Source organism: Panulirus ornatus, chromosome 9, assembly GCF_036320965.1.
Source record: "Panulirus ornatus isolate Po-2019 chromosome 9, ASM3632096v1, whole genome shotgun sequence".
NCBI lineage: Eukaryota > Metazoa > Arthropoda > Malacostraca > Decapoda > Palinuridae > Panulirus > Panulirus ornatus.
In genome coordinates, this window is record NC_092232.1 from 8,383,341 (window position 1) to 8,396,430 (window position 13,090).

At 43.4% G+C, this 13,090-nt stretch overlaps 1 protein-coding gene across 7 annotated transcripts in view; it reads left to right on the forward strand.

The window, feature by feature from the left end:
* The first annotated feature begins 1,988 nt into the window (after positions 1-1,988).
* Smyd4-3 (SET and MYND domain containing, class 4, member 3) overlaps positions 1,989-13,090 on the forward strand; it is a 250,354-nt gene continuing 239,252 nt past the window's right edge. For all 7 annotated transcript variants that reach the window (XM_071664600.1, XM_071664601.1, XM_071664603.1 and 4 more), the window contains exon 1: positions 1,989-2,614. The gene's annotated coding sequence lies outside the window, so the exon portion shown is untranslated. The remainder of the gene's footprint in view (positions 2,615-13,090) is intronic.

Consider the following 13,090-nt stretch of genomic DNA (forward strand, 5'->3'; position numbering starts at 1 on the left):
TGTGTGTGTGTACCTTAACTACATGCGCCGCGTCTAGCTAGCTAGCGCTAGGCTTTGTGTGTTGAAATCTTTTATGAAAAAAGAATTGTTTCGATGGGTTATTTACATACGCGTTTGTTGAAATCATAGATAACTCTCTCTCTCTCTCTCTCTCTCTCTCTCTCTCTCTGATGGGTTATTTACATATTCCAGTCTCATCGAGCAGTGTTCAGAAGTGGATGGCAAATAATGTACATACGGTTGGGTTGGGAGACACCCAAGTGTTGGGGTAGGCATGCAGATCTGCCACACACACACACACACTCCTCCCTTCCCTGCAGACTGGTAGGTCAACCACAGACCAAAACCAACGCAACGACTTGACCCGGTTGTTTATTCTTTTTAATTTTATTATTTTCTTTCACAGCCCCATCCATCCTTAGCCATCTTGATCGGCTTTTAATGACCACCCAAGCAACACTGTGCCTCCGTAATTATTCAAGGAAAAAGAGTTTTAATGTCTACAATGAAAGGAAAAAAGCAAGATTTAGACTATAGGGAGATACTGAATGTAAAAAGAAAAAAAGATATGTTCCCACCAATGAAGTTCTAAGGTTTTGTAGCTGTTTCCAACGTTATATATATATATATATATATATATATATATATATATATATATATATATATATATATATATATAGATATATATATTTATATATATATATATATATATATATATATATATATATATATATATATATATATATATATATATATATATATATATATATATATATATAAAGGACCACTTTCTTCTTTAGGTCTTCGTTAGCAAAGTGTCTCATAACTTGGGTTCGTCAAACCTAATCCTTAGCGGATTTAAAAAAAAAAAAAATCACCCCCTTGATTCATCATCATTGCATCAGGGATTACATATTGGTAATGTTGATATTCTCGTATACATTACGTCATACGGTACGTTGTGCACCGAAGGCTCGCTTACCAGCCTAGCCGAGAACGAAATGCTACGTTGTGCACCGAATGTTCGCTCACAAGCCTAGCCTAGAACGAAATGCTACGTTGCGCTGTGTTCCGCCATACATCAAGGCAAGGACGCCTGAAAATGTTTTCATGTGACAACTTCCATCATAAATCCTTAAGACCCACTTTGCACCGCGTTGTACCCTGCTGCTCCACTTTATGGTCGCTTTTATGCACCTTTCATCCCATGCAGTATTTTTCTTTGTATAACAGATTAAGCGAAATTCTGTGTAAAGTGGCTAGACGGGTGGAGACCGCGCAGGTACGAAGAAATGTGGAAAGGTGCTATTCATAAATTTCCAGTTAGGTTGGGATAAGGCTTTCCTATTAATAGTTTAGTACTGAGCTACACTTTAAGGGAAATATATTGAATAATTCCTCTATAGATTTCTGTATCCAGCTGAATAGATGTATAATGTATGTATGATTATTGTATAAAGATACATGGGTCATAGAAGAGATGTATGTTCTATTTTCACAAACCAACAGTCAAGCTTTCATACACACATATACCTTAGCATAAGCTAGATGTGTGTGTGTGTGTATGCATACATACTAAGCAGTAAAGACAGTATATATATATATATATATATATATATATATATATATATATATATATATATATATATATATATATATATATGTAAGTTGAGAGACGAGGTAACACGAGTGTATAACTCTTTCCCCGTAACATGCAAATGGTAATCACAAATAGTGCACACAGTAGTCATGTAAGTTGAGATGAGACATCATTCTCTGATGATTCTCACTAGAAACTGATAGATATGTTGCTAACTACATCTAACATGATGAGCCGTTATTCACAGTTGCTTCTCAGCGAAAGTGGTGTGTGTGTATGTGTGTTTCAAGACAGTAGTGAGGGTGTAGGTGGGCGGGGCCTGACGAGGGTGGAGGAGGAGGAGGCGCCCGACAACACCAGCTGGGGTCTCGGGTCCCAACTCCCAGTCAGCTCCCGTGTCAGTGTTGTCTGTGGCGTCCGGTGGGGTGGTTGTGTGTCGTCCCTCTCCATCACCACCACCACCACCTCCAGCACTCCACCATTACCCTCCACCACGAATATTTCCCGATTGTCAAGGGTCGCCCCTAAACCCCGCCTGGCTCGTATATCAGAAAATCCTCACTTCTTTCTCCGTGTGTAGGAAAATCATTTTGATAGATCGGATTTTGTGCTTTGGTCAGTAAAATACCTCACACATAACACGCATCCTTTTTTTTTTTTTTTCCTCCATCGTCGGTGGAGTATTATCGTATTTTCCCTCACTTATCTCTTCGTTCCCATCTCTCCCTTTCTCTTATTCTCTCCCACCTGCTCTCTGTTTCCTCCCCGCTCCTCTCGGAGTTATTTTTACCTGCTCGAGAACGGTCCCGCAGCTCGGCAAAGCGCGTAGTACTTGACCAGCTGGGCAGCAACTCACGCCGTGCCCTATAACACAGTGGAAGTGCAAGCAGGAAACACTACTGCCTTCTAGACTCTCGATTCCGCCTGCAGGATCCCCTCCAGCGTCGCCGCCAGTAGGAAGACACCAAGCCCTCCTCCTCCTCCTCCTCTTCTGATTTGTCTACGAACCCAAAGGTTAGTGTTGAGCTTGTAAGAGGCGTTTCTTCCCTGGCGTTAGCCACCATTTAAAGTGATCCGTTGCCCTGTCGTCTTTGGACCCGATTTTGGTGTTGTGATCAGGGCAGGAGTAAAGAGAGTGCATAGGCATTATTCTTTCAGGAGTTGCCTTAATGCCAGGCGCTGGTTGTTATTTATTGGTCATTCTGTGCTGAGGGAAGTGACCGTGTCACCGACGGAGGGAGAATTTCTCCCATGAGGATGGTCGATTTTACGAGAGAGGTGGCCTGTGCTGGGTCCAGTTACGAATGGGGAAGATCGTTCGAAGGTTTTCGCTGTGATCTGGAAGTGTTACGAGGGTGCTAGTGTTTCCTGAAGGCTGCCATCGCAGGAATATCCCGAACATATCATGGCATCGTGGTGCACCGCTGTACTCGGCTGCTTGTGTTCGAACACTCGGGTCACGGGAAGATAAAAGGTTATCCTCATAACCTTTTAACTGCTGTCGACTTTCCTTTATCAGATGGCAGAGCATTCGATGTCTTGGTTGATTCTGCGTCCATGTTGCTACTTCCGGAGTTGGAAAATGCCTGAATGGGATTCGGTCTCATCCCGAACACGTGGGGGAGTCTGGAGCCATCTAGAAACGTTCGGACGAGCCCCCGGTGCCACTATTTTGGGTGGGGTGCCAGACCAGCCGCTCAGTTGCCAAGTGTCACTGTCTAGCTGTTTATTATAAAACATTCGTGTGTAAGTTCACTACCTTCATCCCATCCCTCCCCCCAGTTATTGTTCGTAATTCATCTCGTAGGACCTGAAACCTGTGATGCTCTTTTATTATCACCCCATAATATGTAGTTTACCGTCGTGGATATGTGGCTGGAATTTCCGTTCGACTGCAGAGCGAGGCGTTCTGACACAAGCGAGGAAGTTGGCTTCCTCTGGGCTCTTCTTACACAATGTACTCATTAATGTCCTGTATCTTGTGTGGACAGCAGAAAAACCGGAGAATTAACCTCAGGTGCGCGGGGTGAGGCAGGTGAGGGAGGGAGGGAGGCGTGGATGCTGTAAATCTGGAGGAAATGATTGTGGACATGTTGAATGAAGAACAGTGATGTGGGGTTTGCACGAGGCTGTCCGGCGCTGCAACATTGCAAGTGGACCTGGGCTTCGGAGGGACATATTGGCCGGCCACGTTGTGCCGCAACCACACGCCTCTTTTTTGTTATTGTTGTTGTTGTTCTTGTTGTTGTTGTTGTTCAGATGCGTGTCCCCCAGACGATCAGATGAGCTTGTTAGGGGGCCAGGTATGAGGAACTGGGTGATGGTAAGTTAGCGTTCTTAAACCCAAAGGTTGAATTCACTTTGTATCTAAACACTGGATACTTTTTTACTTTCCGGTGGCTGGTGGAGACTCGATGGAACTGTGTACAAATCTGTTGTATTATGATGAGAGAAATGTAAGGAGCCATACTAGTTTCTTCATCGGTTAGGGGCTATAGATGATCTTGACGGAGGAGACTAGGCTGCATAGAGGGGTTGGGGTGGGGTGGGGGTGGACAGGCCGCCACAGCGGTCACGTGACGAGACCCTATTCGAAGAGAGAGAGAGAGACTGTTTTGGAAAGAATAGATGTGGCGCTAGATATAGACTCATGATCATTACAATGAAAATGGAAGAAGAGATCGGTATTATACGGCAGGGGGTGTGGGGGGGTTGTTCGATAGCCTGTAATTATGTGGGTCGATTGTGTATGAGTTGTGTGTGTGTGCTGGTCCATCCCCCAGTGTTGACATATGACGTCACTTTGCGTTTGTTAGTGCTCAAAATGACATTATAAAGGTCCAGTTATTGTCGTTATTATCATTATTATTATTATTATTATTATTATTATTATTGTTATTATTATTATCATCATCATTATTATTATTGTTATTATTATTATTATTATTATTATTATTATTATTATTATTATTGTTGTTGTTATCATTATTCAGAATTGGCTCTACCTCCATTTGATGGAGTCGTGTCTCATAGTAACAATAAGTTTGCAAAATATGTTTTCGGAATGATAAAGCCTGAAATTAATCATTTAAAAGCGATTGTCATAAAAAATTGTTATGAAACCTCATACTGCAGAAGAAGAAAAAAAAAGATACAACAATGGAATGAATCAAATGATGTTTTGTCAACAATGAAAAAAAAAATTGTTGACATTTTTGTGTCGCTTTATATGATTGTGCTTTGCCATTTCTGTGAAGTGAAAGCTCCGATCCCCGAGCGTCAGCTAATTCAGCAGATGTTCCGTTGGATGATAAGTGGAATTTATAACAAGGAAAATATAAAAAGATTTTTTCTTGCACCAGTCTGTCACTACTCATACATCTTCTTGTAGTGTCCGCAATAACAAACCAAAGGGGTTCGTTCGTTCGGACACCCGCCCCAGAATGACTCTCCACACAAACCACACAGCCACCACACAATCTCGACTCTCTATAGCTATTTTCTCATTTTCGTTTGTATCTATGACCGTTCAACCTCTCCTTTCCTCCTACGGAGAACTGGAGAAAATAAACAAAAGCAAAGCACAGCACGTTTCTCTTACAAACAACTGGAAAAAAAAATCAAAGCAAAGCGCAGCACGTTAGCTGAAGAGCCCTGTTCGAACTAGAGTTCGAAACGTAAGGGTGAGTGACGGGAACGCTGTAGTAAAAAGGGAAAAACAAAGAGCCAAGATCCGAGCGAGCAGCAGTGAGCCCTCTCGCAGGAGGAGTGACCGTAACCAGACGATAGTTGACAGTGCCTCCCTTCGACACCACTCTGAAAGAGGAAGGTCACATTAAAATAAATCGTTGCGTCCCGTATGGAGGCGCAGCCAGAACCTGCTTCATCCAGCGTTCAACGCTTTGATATTCTGGCTGAGCTTTATATATATATATATATATATATATATATATATATATATATATATATATATTCCTGTGAGTCCACGGAGAAAATGAAACACGATAAGTTCCCAAGTGCACTTTCGTGTAATAATCACATCATATATATATATATATATATATATATATATATATATATATATATATATATATATATATATATATATATATTGAATGTCCATCCTAGAGACTACCAGATGCATAAGCTCAGTTCTTGCCATAGCAAAGGGGCGGGAGCGGCAGCTGAAAACTGACGTAGAATTCCTCCTCATCCCTCAAAAAGGGAGGGAAAAATGGGCGCACTGCTGGGGGCTTAGTGGGGAGGGTTGTGGGAAGTGGGCAGGAGGCGTGGACGATCGAGGGGGATGTGTGGGGTGGGGTAGGTAGAGAGCAGGGAGGCATGACAGGGAAGCTGAGGGTCAGGTTCTGTATGGTGGGTTTGGCTGGATATATAAGCCAGTTTTGTAGGTAAGGTCGGCTGACAGGGGACACACTCACTGCACAAGGACTCGTGAGGGAGGAAGGGGGTGTTTAGTGGGTGGCGTGAAGAGGGGAGGGTAAGAGAGTGGCGTGGCAGGGGAGGGTAGGAGTGTGTTGTGGCAGGGGACGGTAGGAGTGTGTTGTGCCAGGGTTGGGGAAGTGTCTTCTGGCAAGGAAGAGAGGAAGTGTGTTGTAACATTGGAGGGAGGGTGTGTGTGTGTGTGTGTGTGTGTGTGTGTGTGTGTGTATGATAAGGAAAAGAAAGGAGTGTTTAGTGGCAATGAAGGGAGGGTGAGTCTACCGGTAGGATAATGGCTGGGGGAGGAGGGAGTGCGTGCAGACAGGGGTGGGAAGTGTGTGTGTGTGACTGTATGCTTTCGGAGCAGGAAGTCTGAACCAGCAGGGGAGACAGAGGGCGTGAGGGAGGGGCTGGCAGAGAAGATGGGGGGGGGGGTGAGTGTGGAGACTGGCAGGGGAGGGAGGGAGGTAGGTAGGGTGGGGTGGTGGTGGTGTGTGGTTGGACACGGGAGGCAGGGTATGGGTGTAGCCAGACAGGAAGGAAGAGGGAGTCCAATAAGTTTGCTCAGGCAGAGGAGGGAGGGTAGCGTAGCCAGACATGGGGAGGGAGCGAGGGAAGTCGAACCAGACAAGGGAGGGAGGGAGGGAGGGAGTGCAGGCGGACGAGGGAGGGCAGTGTGGCCGGACAGGGGGAGGGAGCGAGGGAATTGGAACCAGACAAAGGAGGGGAGGGTAGTGTAGTCAGACAAGGGATGGAGGGATTATGGTCAGACAGGAGAGGAAGGAAGGGCCTATGTCCAGACACGGGAGGGAGGGAGGGAGAGGCAGTGTGAATAATAAGGACGGGAGGGAGGAGAGAGAAGCAGGGAGATTGGACTTCCCGCAGGAGCGGAGCCAGGGTCCAGAAACAACAACAACAACAACAACAACAACAACAAAAATGTGGAAAATCTGCTTGGTTATTAGGTCACGTGACCCGCATGGGTTGCCAAGAGGGGGAAATAACAAATTGAAGTTTCCGGTCTTGAACTTTATCTCCCTGGCGGCCAAGGCTCTTACGTTAGCCTCCCTACCCTGGGGACATTAAAGCAGTTTCCCATCCTCTTCGAAAGCTCTTGTCGACCTGGTGTCTGGGGGTCAAATTCGTGAAAAAAAAAAATTAGTTTGGTGTTATATATATATATATATATATATATATATATATATATATATATATATATATATATATATATATATATATATATATATATACACACACGATCGTCGTCTGGAATGATTTCGACAGGCATAGACGTGTCATAAGATATTGCTTGAATGACATATTACATTATTCCTGCATGACTGGTATGAATGACGATTATATTTACTCTTATTATCATGGCGGTGTCAGTGTATCGGTGACCCTGACCCAAACAATTATTTCCCCGTGTTGATTTTGGTGTCTCCATGTTGAAGTCCTGATTTCACTGGGGGAGTTGGAGCTGGGTTAGCCCAGAACATACCCATTCAACACTCTTACGTCTGTGTTGCATTCATGATTACATTTCCAATAACTGAAGTATTACAGTATGCTTGGACTTTATGTTGCAAAATGCTTACCAGTCTAATGTAACTGATAGAATCCTTCATCCAGTCTGGATGCAGTACACTTGTATATATCGGTTGTATAAGGTTCGACTGGGCGGGTAAAGCGTCCGAGTGTTTGATTGCTAGCTAGGCTTTGATGCGCTGGAAAATCGTTATCCAGTAGAATTGTTTGCTGGCTTTGTCCGTCCGTCTGTTTTTGTCTGTCTTTCCACAAGCAAGATCGAGGGCATGGGACACATATGAATAATCATGGGACACTGAAATATATCAGGCTTCATAGCTAAGAAAGAAGAGGAAGATATAATCTGTGCGTGGTAGCTAAGGGAGGGCATTAACAATGATAATGTTGTGGATGTAAAAGCCATATATATATATATATATATATATATATATATATATATATATATATATATATATATATATATATAACAGTTCCAGATAAGTTTAGGATCGATGAAATAAGCCGGGTGAAAGAGAGAAAGATTGCGTTGATTGCTACGCGCTGGCCCTGCCTCTTTTTTTTTCATTCAGTTTCGCTGCTCTTTATAGTCGCTGTCTTCCCTTTCTTATCTCCCTCCTTCTCATGTAATATCTCTTTCCATTATGCGTTGGTTATGATATCTTTGCTTCTCTTATTTTTTTTCTTCATTATCTTTGTTAACCTTATTCATTATTTTCTCATTTGTTACGCCATCTTTATTCCTGTCTATCTTTCCTCTTATTTGTGTCCTGTCTCCTCTCTAGGTCTCATTTGTTTTCCCTCATTTTTCTTCTGTACCTCATTCTCGTCCTTTCTTGTCCATTTGACCCCCTCATATCTGGCTCCCCATAACGGGTGTGACGTTGCATGAGGTTTAGAAGTGAGGTGTATGTGTGAGGTAATGGAGAGGTTCTTGCCTCCTTCCTCATTCAGTGCAGTGAGTTTAGACCCCCAGCCTCATGTCGACCCATTATACCTCTCACTTTCTCCTCCTATCACCTCATATTTTCCCCCCCTGGCCCTCATGAGTTGTATGTCCATTACCGTGTATGATCACCCTCCACACGCCATCAAACGCTCTCTATATTATCACATTCCTCCCTCTCTCTCCCTGCTTCTGCTCCCTCACTTTCTCCATCGCCGCTCCATCAGTGTCCATCTACGCTGACGTTTCTCCCCTCCCTCCACCACTCCCTCCATTATTGGTCACCACCTCAATTACATCCTCCATCACCACTCCCTCACTTCCCTCCATCACCACCACCACCACGCCACCACCACCCCCATGACTTGCTCCATCCTGGCATTAATTTCTTCCCTCACTACCTCCATCATCACACCCCATTTCCCCCTGCCCCCTACTCAAGACCACCCCTTTCTCTGCCTTCCCTCACTTCCCTCAATGGGTTTGGATCCGGGTCGGTGTCCTCTCCATCTGCCACCAATTTGGTAACTTTCCTCCTATTTATTCCCGCGTCTTCGTCCGCACCTAATTGCTCTTGAGGGTCATTGTACCCTATTTACACCGTGTTTTGTATTCTGTTTGATTCTACTCCCCTTATTTACAGTTGGGGGTTTAGTCTTCCCTATTTATTTATCCCTTAAGCCACTTCCCTCCCCCAACCCCCAGTTTACGATCGGGGTTCGAGTAAAGCCAGTTGCTCAAACTGTCGTTTTGTGGATCAGCGAAAAGGTTCTGAGGTTCCCTACAGCGTATACACTGTGTCTGTGCGTAGTTTACGTAGTTTTGCGAAGTTCATTAACTTTTCATGTGACTTACGCACTGAGCACATACCACAGTTATTTCCCCTAATTTCTTGCCCAGAATTCGTACGTAACTCAAAGCTAATTATGTACTTGAGTCGTTCTTAAAATTCAAGGTGAAGAATTTGAAGAAATCTAAAGGAAAGACCCATAGAGGAAGCTTGTGGGATAAACCCTTTAAAAGAAATCCTAAAGGAACGGCATAGAAATCTTTAAAGGCAACACCATCAGTATTTACAGTGACGTCAAACAGGGGAAATCCAATCTTTGTGACCTTTACTGTTCTTTGTATATACATATGCACGAGGGGCTGGATTCGAACCCTGAGTAGGGAGGACGTCCGAATACCTTGGCCACAAGGAGGTCAAAGGGACTTGTGGTGTTTATACATCTGTCTACTGATATATATATATATATATATATATATATATATATATATATATATATATATATATATATATATATATATTGGATTGAATACCTTTTGACTTCCAGATGCGCATTAAGCCAGTCTCCCCTCCAACTATGTCACCAAGTGCAAAAATTACTAATTAAAACCCTGTAAATTAATGGAGGTATTTCAGTAATTAATTGTTATCATATTCCCACTATTAACTTTAGATAAATGATATGTTTTGTCGTACGGTGCTTTTCATATTACTTTACATTGTATTCTTTCAGATTTTATATTTTATTTGTAATTTTCGTTATATTCATTTCGTTATAATACCTTACGTATACCTTATGATGGTTTCGGAGGTCTAACCCCTCCCCCACAGCTGGGTCTGGGACCTTACCTTACGTTAACCTTACGATGGTTTGGGAGGTCTTCTACCCGCAGCCGGTGGGGCTAAGACCTAACCTAACCTAACCTAACCTAACCTAACCTCAAAACCTTACCATGAATTTGGAGGTCATCCACCCCACACAGCTCGGTCTAGGGCCATACTAAGTGTCCTTGTTCCTCTGCTCAACAAGGCTATTAGCAGCTTTCAGCTTGGTAGGCCTATGCAGCCATCACAGGCCAAGCTAGGCTGGGAGACACTGTGGATATTTTCTTTTTCTTATTATCTCATAGCCGACGTGAAGACCAGCTTGGATAACAGGAGGGATGGAAGGAATGAGAAAAAGAGAAACGAATTCATTTTTGAGCTCCCCGGGGTTTTAGTTTGTAGACTTGTCTCTTCCACCCTCTTTAAAGCTTAAATATCTGCGCTTTAAGTGTCTCTTGTGACGTAAACAAATACAGGGATTGTAAAACCCGCTAGTCCTGTAATGTGAAAACATCTGCGGAACCTGAGACTCGCTACATTTTATGCGATGTATGAGAGCGTGACTCAAGGCCGCCCAGACCTTACATTCAGCGACCATTTTCGCCAGAAGGCATTTTACTAATGCATCTTCAGCCAAACGCTGATAAAAGCAAGATTGTGTATGATACTGGTACGTGCATAAGGGCCTCACCTAAGTCGAGTTTATGCACAGGTTGGTTGGCAGTTGAAGCCAGCGATTGGGTTTTGTCTTCAGTGAAGTTCAGTTATTTCTCCTTTGCGTTCGGATCCTCGGGACATTTTGGATTGTGCATCTGGCCATTGTAACACGACAGACGAAGGCAAACTGCACCTCGCTGCTGTAGATGATTACATTGAAATTGATAAATGAATAAATATATATATATATATATATATATATATATATATATATATATATATATATATATATATATATATATATATGATCAGTCGTAAACGTGAAGCTGGTGCAGCTAATGTGGCATTATGTTGTGGTGATCGTTGGCAATGACGCAGATGGGGCCGTAACTCGGGGAAATTTGTACGTTTCCCCCCCCGCTTTTATGATTTTTTTTTTTTTGTAGTCTTGAGGACATTGAAACATGTAGTAGGGTTAATATTACGCGCCCGTTCTGCTGGTGTTAAGTGGGAACTCGCTCGCTCGGTGGATGAACTGGGAAGAGAAAAGTTAGGGGTGTGTTGTGTTTCTTTGAATAGGAGTTGATATGCGTGTTGTCCTGTTATTTTGAACATATACACACAACACAAGTGAAAAAAGTTACCTTTGATGAGTTGTATCGTTTTGGAGTAGAGTCTCATCAAAGGACTTCTCATTCCAATGGAGGTCCAGTTTCCCAGCGACTGGAAGTAGCGCAGCCTTGCGCTGCAAGGCTTTTGGAAAAGACGCCTTGGTTAACACTAGGACTCCTTGTAATGGTGGTCCTGGGCTTATATATATATATATATATATATATATATATATATATATATATATATATATATATACTACTGGCTTGAGTTCGATTTCCTGCGCGGGCAGACTGCGCACAACCCAACCAGTCGTTTCATCCTTCCGTCCATACACGAATGTACAACAGTTTGGGCTTGGGGTAGAGCGACACAGCTGTGACGGACTTAGCCAACCGACAGCTGGTCCCTCGGCTCTTGTTTCCCCTCAGGGGTGTGAATGTCTGGCGACTACATACATACATAGCCCCAGGCCTATTTTAAGCCTATCTCGGTTCTCCGTGTCGGAGGGAATACAAGAGAAAAACAGCAACGAGACCACTGGGTCTGTGGTGATGATGATGAAGATTATTTGTGTGGTGCGGGAAGAAGTGTTTTTGTACACTGGTGTTGCCCCGTCTCTTAACCTAGTTTTATGATGTGCCACGCCTTCCCTCTTATGAGCGCGCGCGCGCACACAGACACACACATACACACACACACACACACACACACACACAGTAGCCCAAGGCAGGTGGAAGATGTCAGATTAGTGTGGGTGAGAGTAGAAAGGCGTTACAGATGTTTCAAAGAAACTTGTCAAGTTTCGGATTACGGTAACCAAGGATGCGCAAGTAATGTCTGACTTGGACTTGAAGTTGATTATGTATCGTCTGTTCTCAGCCAAATCTATGGTACGGCTTTCGACCTCTTATGTATAATGGTTAAATAATTCCCTATTATGTCGATCCTGATGAAGATCAAAATATACTTTCGTTTCATTTGTGGATGAAACGTTTTCCCCACGAGTTTCTTTTGATCCATACGAACGAAATCAGACGAATCCAGCCTTAACTAGCTGCAATTAGATCTGTATGATAGAACGTTTTGATAATCTTGAATGTTTATTGTGTAAATCACCTATTTACCTTTCCTGTCTTATATTTGGCTGTCAACGGATACGTTTCTCAAGTCCGTTTATCATCTTGGTAAACTCGTGTCTGTACTCCATTCTGACAGTCCCTTTTTCAAGTCGAATGACCGAGACTTGAGCACAATATATTCACGATGGAGACGGCGGCAATGAATTGTCGTGGGGACATGGCCCTCACTGACAGTCCAATTGAGTCGAACACGAGTGGCCGTGTCGGGGAACACGCCTAATGTGTGCTTGTGAAGAGACGGTACTTTTAAATCTGTCGAGAACTAGGCATACTGTCAGCATAGATGTTCACATCTGTGGAGGATCCGTTGAGACTTAACGGCACGCACGCAGCTTCAAACAGCCTGACTGATCATTTGAATTGTTGTGCAGCTTACATCTCCGCTTAAGCTCTGGGTATTTGATCGAGCCTCAAAGTCCACAGTGATGTATCCAAGCTTTGCTTCTGCATTTTGAATCCGTCTGAACGTCAGGTTTGACGATGGCGCTCACGTAAAATCAGTTTTGCATGCCAAGACAGAGCCAAAAGTGATAACAACT